This window comes from Lagopus leucura, unplaced genomic scaffold (genome assembly GCF_019238085.1).
Source record: "Lagopus leucura isolate 7727_CA_CO unplaced genomic scaffold, USGS_WTPT01 Super-Scaffold_100001, whole genome shotgun sequence".
In the NCBI taxonomy this organism is placed as follows: domain Eukaryota; kingdom Metazoa; phylum Chordata; class Aves; order Galliformes; family Phasianidae; genus Lagopus; species Lagopus leucura.
Window position 1 is genome coordinate 25,218,521 of NW_024962262.1, and position 12,417 is coordinate 25,230,937.

The 12,417-nt window shown below is 48.3% G+C and overlaps 1 protein-coding gene across 2 annotated transcripts in view; it reads right to left on the reverse strand.

Annotated features, from left to right (window-relative positions):
• KLF12 (Kruppel like factor 12) overlaps positions 1–11,373 on the reverse strand; it is a 264,971-nt gene extending 253,598 nt beyond the window's left edge. Inside the window, exon 1 of one of the 2 annotated variants that reach the window (XM_042866866.1) lies at positions 11,309–11,373. The gene's annotated coding sequence lies outside the window, so the exon portion shown is untranslated. Of the gene's footprint in view, positions 1–10,400; positions 10,506–11,308 lie in introns of those variants that run through there. The other variant, XM_042866868.1, reaches the window with a different exon arrangement.
• Between the last annotated feature and the right edge of the window lie 1,044 nt (positions 11,374–12,417).

The window sequence follows — 12,417 nt, forward strand, 5'->3', positions numbered from 1 at the left end:
ACAGGACTACCCAAAATTCTACCTGAATGTCTGTGAGCACTGTCCAAAGCACTCCTTGAACTCCAGCAGCTCAGTGTTACGTCCACTGCTCTGGACATCCTGTTCAGCGCCTGACACCCTCTGGTGGAGATCCTGTCTCCAGCCCCCAGCTGCCCCTCCCCTGACACAGCTCCATGCCATTCCCTCACACCCCATCACTGTCACACAGAACAGAGATCAGTGCTGCCCTTCTTTTTCCCTGTGAGGAGCTGCAGCCACCATGAGGCCCCACCTCAGCCTGCTCTGCGCTGAACAAATCAAGGGTCTTCAGCTGCTCCTCATACATCTTCCCCTCCATATCTTTCACCATCTTCAGAGCCTCCGTTAAGACACTGATAGCTTTATGTCCTTCTCACATTGTGGCACCCAGCCCTGCCCCCCAGTGCAGGAGGTGAAGCCTCACAGCACAGAGCAGAGCAGGACAGCCCCTCCGCAGTTAGGCGTGCTGCTCCCCAGGGTACCGTTGGCCCTTTGGGCTGCCAGGGCACACTGCTGGCTCATATTCATCTCATCTTCAACCTGAAACCCCAGATCCCTCTCTGTACGACTGCTCACCAGCCTCTCTTCCTCAGCCTGCACCCAATACAGAACCTGGCAGTTGCTCTTTTCATGCAGCTGGCAATTGTCCAGTCCTCCCATTTGTCATTCTCCTTGCAAAGTCTCTCTACTACCAAGGCAACCACAGGTATTCCCACAAACAGTGGAAATAGTACACCTTCAAGTCCTGTCCGTAAATCATTGATTAAAACACTTAAGATAACTGGCCCTACAGCAGAGCCCCTGTAGGTGGAATCCTACCAGTGACTGGTAAATGGTATTACCAGTGTAATACCACTTTATCGCAACCCTTTGAGCCCAACCTGTCTTCCAACTGTTCACCCACTGCGTTATGTATTTGTTTAGCTTTATGTTGACATTTTGTGCAGAAGAATTCTGCAAGAAACAGCACCAAAAATTTCGCTGAAATTAAAAAAAGATTACATCAACCAGCTTTGCTTGTTCCAAGGTGAGTAACCTTGTCATAAAAAGGATCACCATACAGGACTTCTCCTCAGAAATCCTGACCAACAACTGCACTGTCTTTCAGGTGTTTACTTGTTAACTCCCAGAATAACCTCCATATTCTGCCAGGCAACAAAGCGAGGCTGACCGGCCTATTTTTCCCTTCTCACCCCACCAAGTTCTTTCATCAATTGATATACCTTGACTTTACGCTAAGTTCCTTCTGGATCTGCTTAAATCACAGCACATTCACCATCAACTGAAAACTGAACACAACCCACCATCATCTGAAACCACCCTTCAGGACGGCAGTGAACTTGAAATTCAGCTTCACTCCTCAATTAACAACTTAAACATAGGCTTTAAAATCTTTTTCACTATATCATCATAGATTTAAAATACATATTTACACACCTCTCTGTTGGGGCTGATATGATCTTTAGCTTAGGACACAGGGAATTAAATCCCACTCTCAATACTGGGCTTCACATTTAGGCAGAAGAGCACCATACAAAGAGAGAGGAATACCCATGCCAGACAGAAAGAACAACAATGGTAGTCTCAGAGGAACAAAGCCTAGAAATACACCTAAACCCCCAACTGAAGAGTTCATTTCTAAGCTCAATGCCGCTAGATGTATCTCCAAAATCAGTCAGTCAAACTATGAAGTGAAAGAATGAACCAAATGTGACATTTACAGCTAAACGCAAGCCTGTTTATCCAGACAGAATTCCTTACAAGTCTTCAGAACTTACACGCTGGTCAGGTCTGGCTTCACTTTTTCTGTGGCATTCAGTGTCGTTAAGATGCTTTCAGAACATAACTCTTTTACCTCACAGCGTTGCCTCAAACTTTATAAAAGCTTACTCATTCAACTTTGAAACCAAAAAGTCCATCATGTCTGACCGGGATTAAAGTTTTAGATTGTATCAAATGATTGCCACAGCACATGCCTCACTTCTTCAGAAATTACTTCTACAGATTCATTTATAAAGATAAAATTATTTAGTTTTGCTGAATTAATTGTAACATCGTATAACATAAGGAGAACATTTCAATAGACAGTACTTTTATATTTCTAATTTTTATCTAGTTTTATGTTGTTATTTATAGCATTGCAGTAATATACAAGGTTATCTCAAATATCTAACGCTACCTCTAGCAACAACATCCACCAACACAGCAAACACAGCCCAAATGACAAGTTTCATTGGCCTGCAGGTTGGGGTACATAAAGGAGTACAAGTAGAAAGATTAAGAAAAAACAGTGGGAAAAAAAGAAAATTAAAAATTAACAAAGCCTTTTCATTACAAGACTGTTCTACTCAGGTCATTAGCAGAAGGGCTACAGCAGAAGAAAACAATGGCAGAAAACAGTATTTTTCACCTAAAGAAGATACTGGGAAACAGTATCACAGGAGGCAGAAGCAGCAACAGATAATTACACAGTGAGAAGAACTGATGGATGTGAAGGAGCTCATTCTGATTGTAGTCAATTCAATCACACAAAGAAATTTTCTGCCTTTATTTATAAGTCTTATTTTTCCAGAAGAGGAAAAAGATGAGTTAATGAAAGCTGCAAGGAACTGTAGCCATGCTTGACAGGAATGTGAAAGTACAAGCTTTTCTCACTTCTGCTGATGGACTTTGGGTCATGCCCACAGAATGACTTGGGTACCAAACAGTTAAGTTCCTGGTGCTTTTCCCCACAGAAGAAAACCACGGCCTGGTTAAGGGTGCTTGCTCTCACAGTGTGCGGTGTTAGCATGGAAGCCACACAAAAATCAACAGCACACAGAATCTCCCTGCCTCACCACCAGTAAATCCCACAGAGACAGGAATGTTTTCCCAAGGATTTAAGATGACCAGTGCAGTCACCTCTCACTTGTTTTTAAACAAGAACACTGTGCATGCCTATGTGCAAGCTAATCATGTTAGACTTTCTCTGTAGTCATTCAATGAGAGACTTTGTTTTGTTTTTTTACCGTAAGAACACTTCAAGTATCGTGACTTTAGCACATACCTCTGAAGTAAGGATGGAGCAAGGCTCTTCTTTTAAGGAAAGGAATGAGTTTTATTCAAGCTATCCACCAGAACTCTCTTCAACAAGTGCTTTCAACTACTACGCATAGATGAGAGACTCCCACCCTTGCCCCTGCCCACATGCTTATTTACAATCGCAATGAAAAAGAAATATTGCCTTCTTAAATCCTGCAGCACACAGAAACTAAAGGAGAGCACATCTCCTGCAAGCATAAAATAAATCTATCCTGAATACGGGCTGGGGTGTGAAAAAAAAAAATTGTTCTAAATCTAATATTATTTTTCAGTTTGTCCTGTGCTTGTATTTGTTTCATGTGACTACTGATCTTTCCAGAATACAAGGCCTAGAACTACTGATGCATATTCTTCAGATATACTTTGAAGACATTTTCAGCAAAATGTTGACTCAGCTGAATACAGATCTGGAAATCATGGCAATACTTTTTCAATTAGCAGCCTCCAAATCTACATGCCAACTAGACTGAGTTTGCATGCTCTCCCTTTCAGAAAGGAAGAAAACCCAACAGCATTTTGTTTATTTTTTCCTTTCAAAATTCTGCAGGGCCCCATCTATACAAAAGATTTAATTGATACTGTCTCCCACAACATCCTTGTAACAAAGCTGAGGAAGTGTGGGATAGATGAGTGGACAGTGAGGTGGGTTAAGAATTGGCTGACTGGCAGAGCGCAGAGGGTCATCCTTGGTGGTGCAGAGTCCCGTTGGAGGCCTGTAACCAGCGGTGTTCCTCAGGGGTCTGTGCTGGGTCTGGTGTTGTACAACATCTTCATCAATGATCTTGATGAGGGGATAATGGCCACCCTCAGCAAGTTTGCTGATGATACAAAGTTGGGAGGATTGGCTGACATGCCTGAAGGCTGTGCCACCATTCAGCAAGACCTGGACAGGCTGGAGAGCTGGGCAGTAAGAAACCGGATGAGGTTTAATAAAAGCAAGTGTAGAATCATGCATCTAGGGAATAACTGCACGCACTGTTACAGGTTGGTGTGTGCAGCAGCGTGCCCCTTGTGGCCAAAAAGCCAGTGGCATTCTGGGGTGAATTAAAAAGAACATGACCATCAGGTCGAGGGAAGTGATCCTCCCCCTCTACTCTGCCCTGGTAAGGCCTCATCTGGAGTACTGTGCCCAGTTCTGGGCTTCCCAGTACAAAAACGACAGGGATCTCTTCGAAAGAGTCCAGCAGAGGGCCACGAAGATGGTGAAGGGCCTGGAGCATCTCTCCTGTGAGGAAAGGCTGAGTGAACTGGGTCTGTTCAGCCTTGAGAAAAGAAGACTGAGAGGGGACCTGATCCAGGTCTATAAATATCTGAGGTGTGGGGGGCAGAATGGCGAGGCCGGACTCTTTTCAGCAGTATGTGGAGACAGGAGAAGGGGGAATGGCCGGAAACTGCAGCATAGGAAGTTCCACACAAACGTGCGCAAGAACTTCTTTACAGTGAGGTGACGGAGCACTGGAACAGGCTGCCCAGGGAGGTGGTGGAGTCTCCTTCTCTGGAGATGTTCAAGACCTGCCTGGATGCCTACCTGTGCGACCTGCTGTAGGGAACCTGCTTTGGCAGGGGGGCTGGACTCAATCTCTGGAGGTCCCCTATGACTGCGACTAGGTAGAAACTGTGAAAAATTAAGTTGTCTTGTAACTTACTGATTTACAGGGACTGGAAAGGAATGATATTCCCAACTTATGTTTTAGGGTTTTTTGCTAAGAAAAATCTTTTCATTTCCCACTTAACCCAAATTTTCTTGCAACAAGATTCCATGAAAAAGAAACTGGAATAGCTCCAACTACTGTCCAACACTTAAAAAGATTTTAAAGCATCATCAATCATAGCTCTTTACATGCTCTCCTGCAGCACTGCCAACTCTTATTCCAAAACTATTCAGAACTGTTTTATGCCAGCATAGCACACTCAAAGACTGCCTACATTATTCTGATTTTAAGTCCTGCTCAGATTTGTGCCAAGCGTTACTGCTTAATACAGCCATCTTTCCTTTTTTCCTAGGAAGAACCAGCAACTAATATGACTAACTCTAGCGAGGATGACCACATACTATCACATCTGCTATGAAAAGTGTCCTGAATTTTTAGCATATCATCTAAAAATGCCAGTCCCATGGAAAAAAAAAAAAAAAAAAAAAAAAAAAACACAAAAAAACACCATAACATTCACAGTAACTGACAACCAGTTTTTTTAATGTAGCAAACTTCTGATGCTAGATCATTCTATTTAACAGTCATTCCAGCTGAAGTTCTCAGTGTCTGCTTCTGCAAAGTTTGATATCAAAGTATTCAAGAATACATCAGGTATTTTTGACTATATTGGTAAAGGAAAAAGTCTAAAGAACAACTCAGGATGTTTTTACTTGGAATGACTCTTCCTCAGAGATCCACAGAAGGAGATTAATACTTTCCTCGTAGAAACTGCTGGGGTTAGAGAATCACCTTTCCCCGTGCCGCAACCAGTCTGTTGAGAGCTGAACACCATTACCAAAGTTACAGCCTGCACACGCTCAGGAAGGCTTCCAGAACTTGCTGGCAAGACACCCAACTTCACTAACAGGCCCCAAGCACTCCTTCCGACAGCCCCAGCTCTTTGCAGGCCAGTTGCAGTGACCCAGCCTGACAGTGTCACCAAGCTTCCTGCACTGCAGACAGGTATCTAAGCCTTTAGGACACAGATGCCATGTCACCATCACAAATGGGCTTTTTGGCCAAGGCAGAGAAAAAGAAATCATTCTTCGGTAGTCAGCAGGCAGACCAGTGTTAGCATTCATAACCTTGTGCTCTTTACAGCTCTGACCAGTGGATAACGCCCACACTAATTAGAAATTGGGATCATTGCTTGTCACCTCACAGAGGGATAACAAAGCAGTTATCCTAACGCGACATCTGACAAAGCTGAGACCAGAGCTCAGGTCTCCAACACGATATGTCTGATTAATTATCCCCTTTGCTGCACTGATGTCCAAGGTCATGCATTTGATTGTTCTGTGTTTAAACAAAGGCAGCACGTTCACCCCACAGCCAGGAACAAAGCTGGGGATTTCTGAGTCCCATCATTACTCTGCTATGTAGCAAATACCGTGCCAGCCATTAGCAAAAAGCATACTTCATTCCTCTTCTGAGGGCTGGTTCACGCAGAGGACAAAAGCTTGCTACTGCTTACCAGACGTTCCTTAACTCAAGTGATGCTGGTTTGTGCTGCAAATTCAAAGCCCATCAATGCGAGTGCTACCAGCAACCCACAGAACAATAAGCACGAGAAAACATCTTTCTTGTGTTCCAGAGGGGGGAAAAAGTATCTATGAATAAACAAACCAAGAGATTACAAAAATAAAAATCCAGACATTGTTAGGATTGCATTCAGAGGAAATGTCAAGCTACAATGGTCTACACTAATGAATAAAGTCTTGAATCATGTGATTTCCCTTCAATCTTACACACGCAATTTTATTTCTGACATACCTTAGCTTTTGCATCCTTAACTGTGTGGTTTTTCATTTGAGTTAAGAACAATAACTATAGTCAGCAAGCCATCACCTAGGCAAGTCCTACCTTTGCATCTGCAGATGAACAGACTCCTCTGACAGAAGAGCTGATGTGCACAGCTGAGTAGATGTGCATAGTCAGTAGAATGGATCAAGACTGGAGGGCAAGGGAGCTCCCTGAAGGGGGAGAAGAGCCAACACTTCAGGATCCAGCACTGGTTGTATTTCGCACCATGGACTGACTATTCAGAGACCACAGGGGCTGCTACAAGTGGTGGTCTGATACAGCTTCAGTCACCTCTACACTGTCACAGTGCAAAGAGGCAGAAAAGCAAGAGGACAGCCCCTCTTAGATCAGCACCCAAGTTTACCCATGGACCTATGCTGTGCCACCTGCAGTCTTTGAAGACGTTTCACACAAGATCATACACTGACTCCTGAGCCAAGTTTTACTGTGTATTTCGACTGAACAACACTGCAATGGCTCATGCCACCACCTCTGCCAAAAAAGGCAGGAAATGGAAGAGAAACAGCTATTATGAGCCAGGCACAGCCATAACATCAAGACGTCTTCTCCAATTCAAATCACATTATTTTGCAATAGACAAAAAGAAAACAAAAAAATTCTATACTATACTTTGACTGTGGTTTAGACTAAAGTCTAAATTATTCATTCTGAAAAATACCAAGAGGTATTACATTGAAATCAAGAAAGGAAAAACCCACACTAGCTCAACATTATATACAGCACAGATCCACTCACTTCTTGGCAAAGCCACATTGATCTTTTTCCTTCCTTCTGTCTCTCAGTGTTTGTTTTGTTTTTTAAGAACTCCCTGCCACCAAACAATAAATACAACTGATTAAAGAACAGTCGTCTGTATTTGCATTATATTTATTGCTTGGGACCAATGACAAAAGCACAAATTCAGAGTCAACTTCAACCAATCACACCAAACCTCAATGAAGTATGAGAAAGTTAACACCTTTTTGGGCTCCAAATCTAAGCAGACCTACACAGGAAGGGGCTTTCTGCAACAGTACCAGCTCAGTTTTAGTACAAACCAAAAGAGACCGCACAATTTTCCTCATATAGGTCCAATTCTAACCACTACTGCACTTGGTCTACATACACAGTCGGTCTCATCAGTACTCTACTTTGCCTACAGAGCTGACTGCCCAGATAGAATTTATCCCAGCAAAACATAACCTGCAAATATAACTCTTGTTGCTCATTCATTTTCATGTTTAGGACTGACTTAAAAAACAATCCATTTAGCTGATACAGGTCTGTCTGAAGTTCAACAGAATCAGTTTACATAGAGCTTTTGACTGACAAGCACTGTTGAAGTGTCTTCAGCACTACAGCATAGATGCTATAAAATTGAAATGCTTTTATTTCATTAAAAAAATAATCTTTTTTCACTGCATAGGGAAAATCATCACTTCATGCTTTCACATTTGCACTTTGAAGACGTAAATATTTGTCTTACGGCATGGCAACAACATAAAGGAAAACACAACAATAAAGGAAAAGCTGCACTTTGACTGCTTAATAATTTTTAAAATCTCACTTTGAACCACCATGCATCTTCCTATGTTTTCTTCATAGCTGAAGAAAGTGAGCATGCTTCATGCGCAGCTCCTCCTCTTTCAAAGGCACACAGCTGCAGCTGTAGCAAACAACCACTAGTCAAGAGCTGAGAAGGTCAAAGTCTCAACTGCTGCATCCATCTCAGCTTTTCCAAAATTGAAATTTCCAGTTGAAGAAATTTTTTGTTTGTTTCTCTTTGTATTTATGTCAAGAAAGTACCTCCATCCCTGGAGGCATTCAAGGCCAGGCTGGATTGTGGCTCTGGGCAGCCTGGTCTAGTGGTTGGCGACCCTGCACATAGCAGGAGGGTTGAAACTAGATGGTCACTGTCGTCCTTTTCAACCCAGGGCATTCCATGATTCTATGGAAAGGCAAACCACAACTATGTCCCAACACAATAAATCAAGACAACTCTTCAGAAACCAAAAATGAAACATTTCAAGAAAAAAAAAAAAAAAAAAAAAAGAGTATTCCCCCAGCATTATTAATATGAGATGGTGAATAAGGCATTTGTATATTCAACCTGAGTGGAACAAAGACCTGGTCAAAACCAACCTTGCACTGAGCAGATCTGTTACCCAGCACAAAGAACACTCATGCCTTTGGGAAATGAGCAAGGAGTTGGCCATCCCAAAGAGCTCAGAGATCATCCAGCAGCCTCAAAGATGAAGGCTGCAACACCACAGCACTGGGAAGGTGGAGTTAGCAAGCACTGCCTACTTAATAATTAGACACAGCACATGCCTTCCCTTTAGCTGATAAACTCTCTGGGTGGTTAGATGCGTATCCAAAAGCTCAACGGCAGGATGCCTTTCTAAGTGCTAAAACACACGCACCAAATTTCACAGGGTTTCAGCAACACTGAAGTGTGGCAAAGCGCACCTCAAACACCTGGAAGAGACTTCTTGCCCAAATAGCGTGTTCTTTATTTCTACCTAATTACAGGGGGGTTCAGTCACACACTGCAGAGGTCTGCAAACTCAAGAGCAGAAGGACTATTCTTACCACTGGGGTTTGAAGCCTAAACCCTCTCAGTGGCACAAGAGCTGGTTTGATGCTGCAGTACCTAAATCTCACTTCAGAAGTGAAGCTCAAATTGCACACGCTCAGATTTGGCTAATCCCAAAAGACAGAGGGCTCCATGGTTATTAGCCAGTCCTGCAATCATCTTAAAAGTTTATTTTTAAAAGTTGCTACAGATTTTCTTCTGGCCTCCCTTAGGCTCTCAGATGCCTTTTTAGCACAGGCTTTTTTCTAGCGGAACAACGGGTAGGCAGCCTGGAAATGCTACTACAAGTACTGCTGAAGGAAAAGAATAAAATAGAAATTAAAACAAAAACCACCCTCATCTCCCATTCCCCTTCTCCACAAGTCTGACGCCGAAACCAAAGAGCACCTCCCAAATCCCTAACTCCCTCCAGCACACAACGCGATCATTCCTCAAATGCCCCGCAGCGCTTCTCCCTGCAGCCAAGCGCTGGCGGATGGCAGGGAAAAGACGATTTCTTCCACAGCCCCCTTTAAATGCTATGCACTGCTCCACGAATTGAGAAGCTAAAAGAAGAGGGAAAAAAAGCGAAAAAAGGACCACCTCGTCCTCTGGCTACCCCCACCGCCTGGTTCCAGAGATCCGAGGGGGGCGGGGGGCGGGAGCAGCCCGGGCACTGCGGCCGGCGGCACGGTGATGTCATCCGCCAGGCTCAGCCCGGGGACCCGCAGCGGCCGCCACCGACCGACGGAGCCGGGGGCGGTCGGAGCGGGGGGGCCGCGGCGTTCCGCTCGCAGCGCGGCCCAGGGCTCGCCCGTACCTCCCGGTGGGCGACACGGCGGCTTCCAGGCGATGTTCGCGAGTTGATTACGTCCCGTTAGAAAGGTATTTCCGGGCACCCCCGCAGGAATACCGCGCAGGAGCCCGGCGGCGCGGTGCGCGCAGCCTGACATCATGCACAGTGCGCTACCCGCGGCCCCCCCCCCCCCCCCCTCGGATCCCGCACGGAGCGCTCCGCCGCTCCCGCACATTACGGAGTTGGAGCTCCAGAAAATGGAGCCCGGCGCCCGCGCTACAAAGCGGCCCTGAGAACTTGTCGCGGTCGCTACCTGCCGGGGCTGAGCAGGATGGGAACGAAGGGGAAAAAAATGAAGAGAATACCGTTTATCGTACGACGGTGGAGGGAAAGAAAAAAAAAAAAAAAAAAAAAAAGCGGTTTACTTACTTACCCGGGGGATCGGAGGGGGGAGCTGCCAAAGGCTGACATAAGCCACGGTGGGGGGAGCGAACTTATCCCCGGCACCTCGCACGGACCGAGGTGCTCTGACCCCGGTAGGCGCACACACATCTGCTCCGATTCACAGCGCTGACAGCTGCCGGCTCAGTCCCGAGCAGAGCGGGTGCCACGGCCGCGCTGAGGGCGGGCGGAAGGCAGCGCACCTCCGCCGCACGGCTCCCCCGGGCCGGGCCGGGCACAGCCACGGGTACGCAGCGCCCCGTGCACACAACGGCAACGCAAACGGTTGACAGGGCGGCGCGGACGCTCTCCGGAGGGATGAGGGATGCAGGCGGACGGGGTCGCACCGCCGCTCACCCCGCGCTCCCCGGCCGGGCGGGGGCAGCGCCCGGACCCCGCGGCCGGCCCGGACGGAGGTCAGCGGACGGGGAGGGGAGACACAAACGGCCCCGCGCTGCCCCTCGGCAGCCCCCCGCAGCGGCCTCAGCGGGAAAGTTGGGGAAAGTTCGGGCGCGCGGACCCCCGGCCCGGCCGCAGCCCCGGCCCCGCGCGGAGCCCCCTCTCTCCCTCCCCTCTGCTTTCTGTTGGGTTGTTTCGTTGTTTGTTTGTTGTTTTTTTTTTTTTCTTAATTATTTCACTTCATCTCGGCTCTGGCCGGGACAGCCGAAAGCCAAATAACGCCGACGTTACGTTTATTCCGGTAAGGAACGGAACGGGCACAGACCTGAGCGGAGCCGCAGAGCCGGAGCGCCGCTTCCTCCCCCCGGCGCGGTGTCCCCGCGCTGCCCGGCCCGGCCCCCTCCGCCGGGGCAGCGCCCCCCGCCCGCCCGCAGCTCGCCGCCGTCCCCAGAAAATGAATGGGGGCACCCCGGCGAAGCGCGGCGTTCGCCGCCGACTTACCCGCGTCACATGATGAGCCGCGGGCAGGGTGGGCCGGGGGTGGAGGCTCCCGGCGCCGCCTCAGCCGCGCCCGCGCCACAACACCGCGCAACGCCGCGGCCGAGCCCCGCGCGGGGCAGCCGAGCGAGCCGCTCCGTTCAGACAAAGGCGCCGCGCCGGTCCCCTCTCGCCTCGGCGGGCGCCGGTGTCCTCGCTGGCACGCCGAGCGCCCCCACCGGCCGCCGGGCGGGGAGGGAGGAGAGGGAGGGGCCGCGCCTCCGCCCCGCAGCCGCCCCGGGGCTCGGTGCGCCGCCCGCCCCCGGGGTGGAGACGGGAACGCCCGGCCCGGGGGAGGGGCCGCCGGCGGGGCCCGGACTGGGGGTGCGCACGGCGCGGCGGGCGTCCTGGGGATGGGGGCGCCGAGGGGATGCCCGGAGCGGGAGCCCTGCGAGGCGGTGGGGAGGGAGGGGACGCGGAGCGCCGTAGGCAGCACCGGCCGTGGGCGGTGGCCCTTCCTCGCCTCCCGCAGGGTGGCTGCCGGGCCGGGGCGGGGCGGACCCGAGGAGGGAATAGTGGGCGGGGGCCCCGTCCTTGGGGTGGGGGTGCGGGCGGTCACCTGGCAGGGGTGGGGGCCGAGCTGTGCCGACCTTCCTTTGTGATTTTTTTGTCTTAAATAAACACACTGCAGCTTTTGAGAACTCTGTGAGGGCTGGTTGTCGATTTGTTTGGGATTTTTTCTTTCTTTTTTTTTTTTTTCTGTTTGTAGGGAGGTGGGTGTGTAGGGTCACGCCTCTGCAAACCGAGAACTTCTCTTATGGGAAGGGTTTCAGACGAAGGAACTGAGGGTAACGGAGCACGGGGCTCTCGTGGCAACGCGTGGATAGAGGCAGTCCGACAGCCTGGAATTAGTCGTTATTGCATGGCTGCGCTGAAGGCGTTACTTTAAAGCACTTAGGAAACAAAAACGTGAATCTTGGGACTTGGTGTCTAAACTTTGAGAAGTAAACACCTATTTCGTCTCCAAAGTATGCTTACTAAGGTGTAGGTCACTCTGAAAGTAATGCCTCCTGTTTATTTCCGCAGAAACTCAACCAATACAAAGAGCACAACACTGTTAGATAAATTCTCAG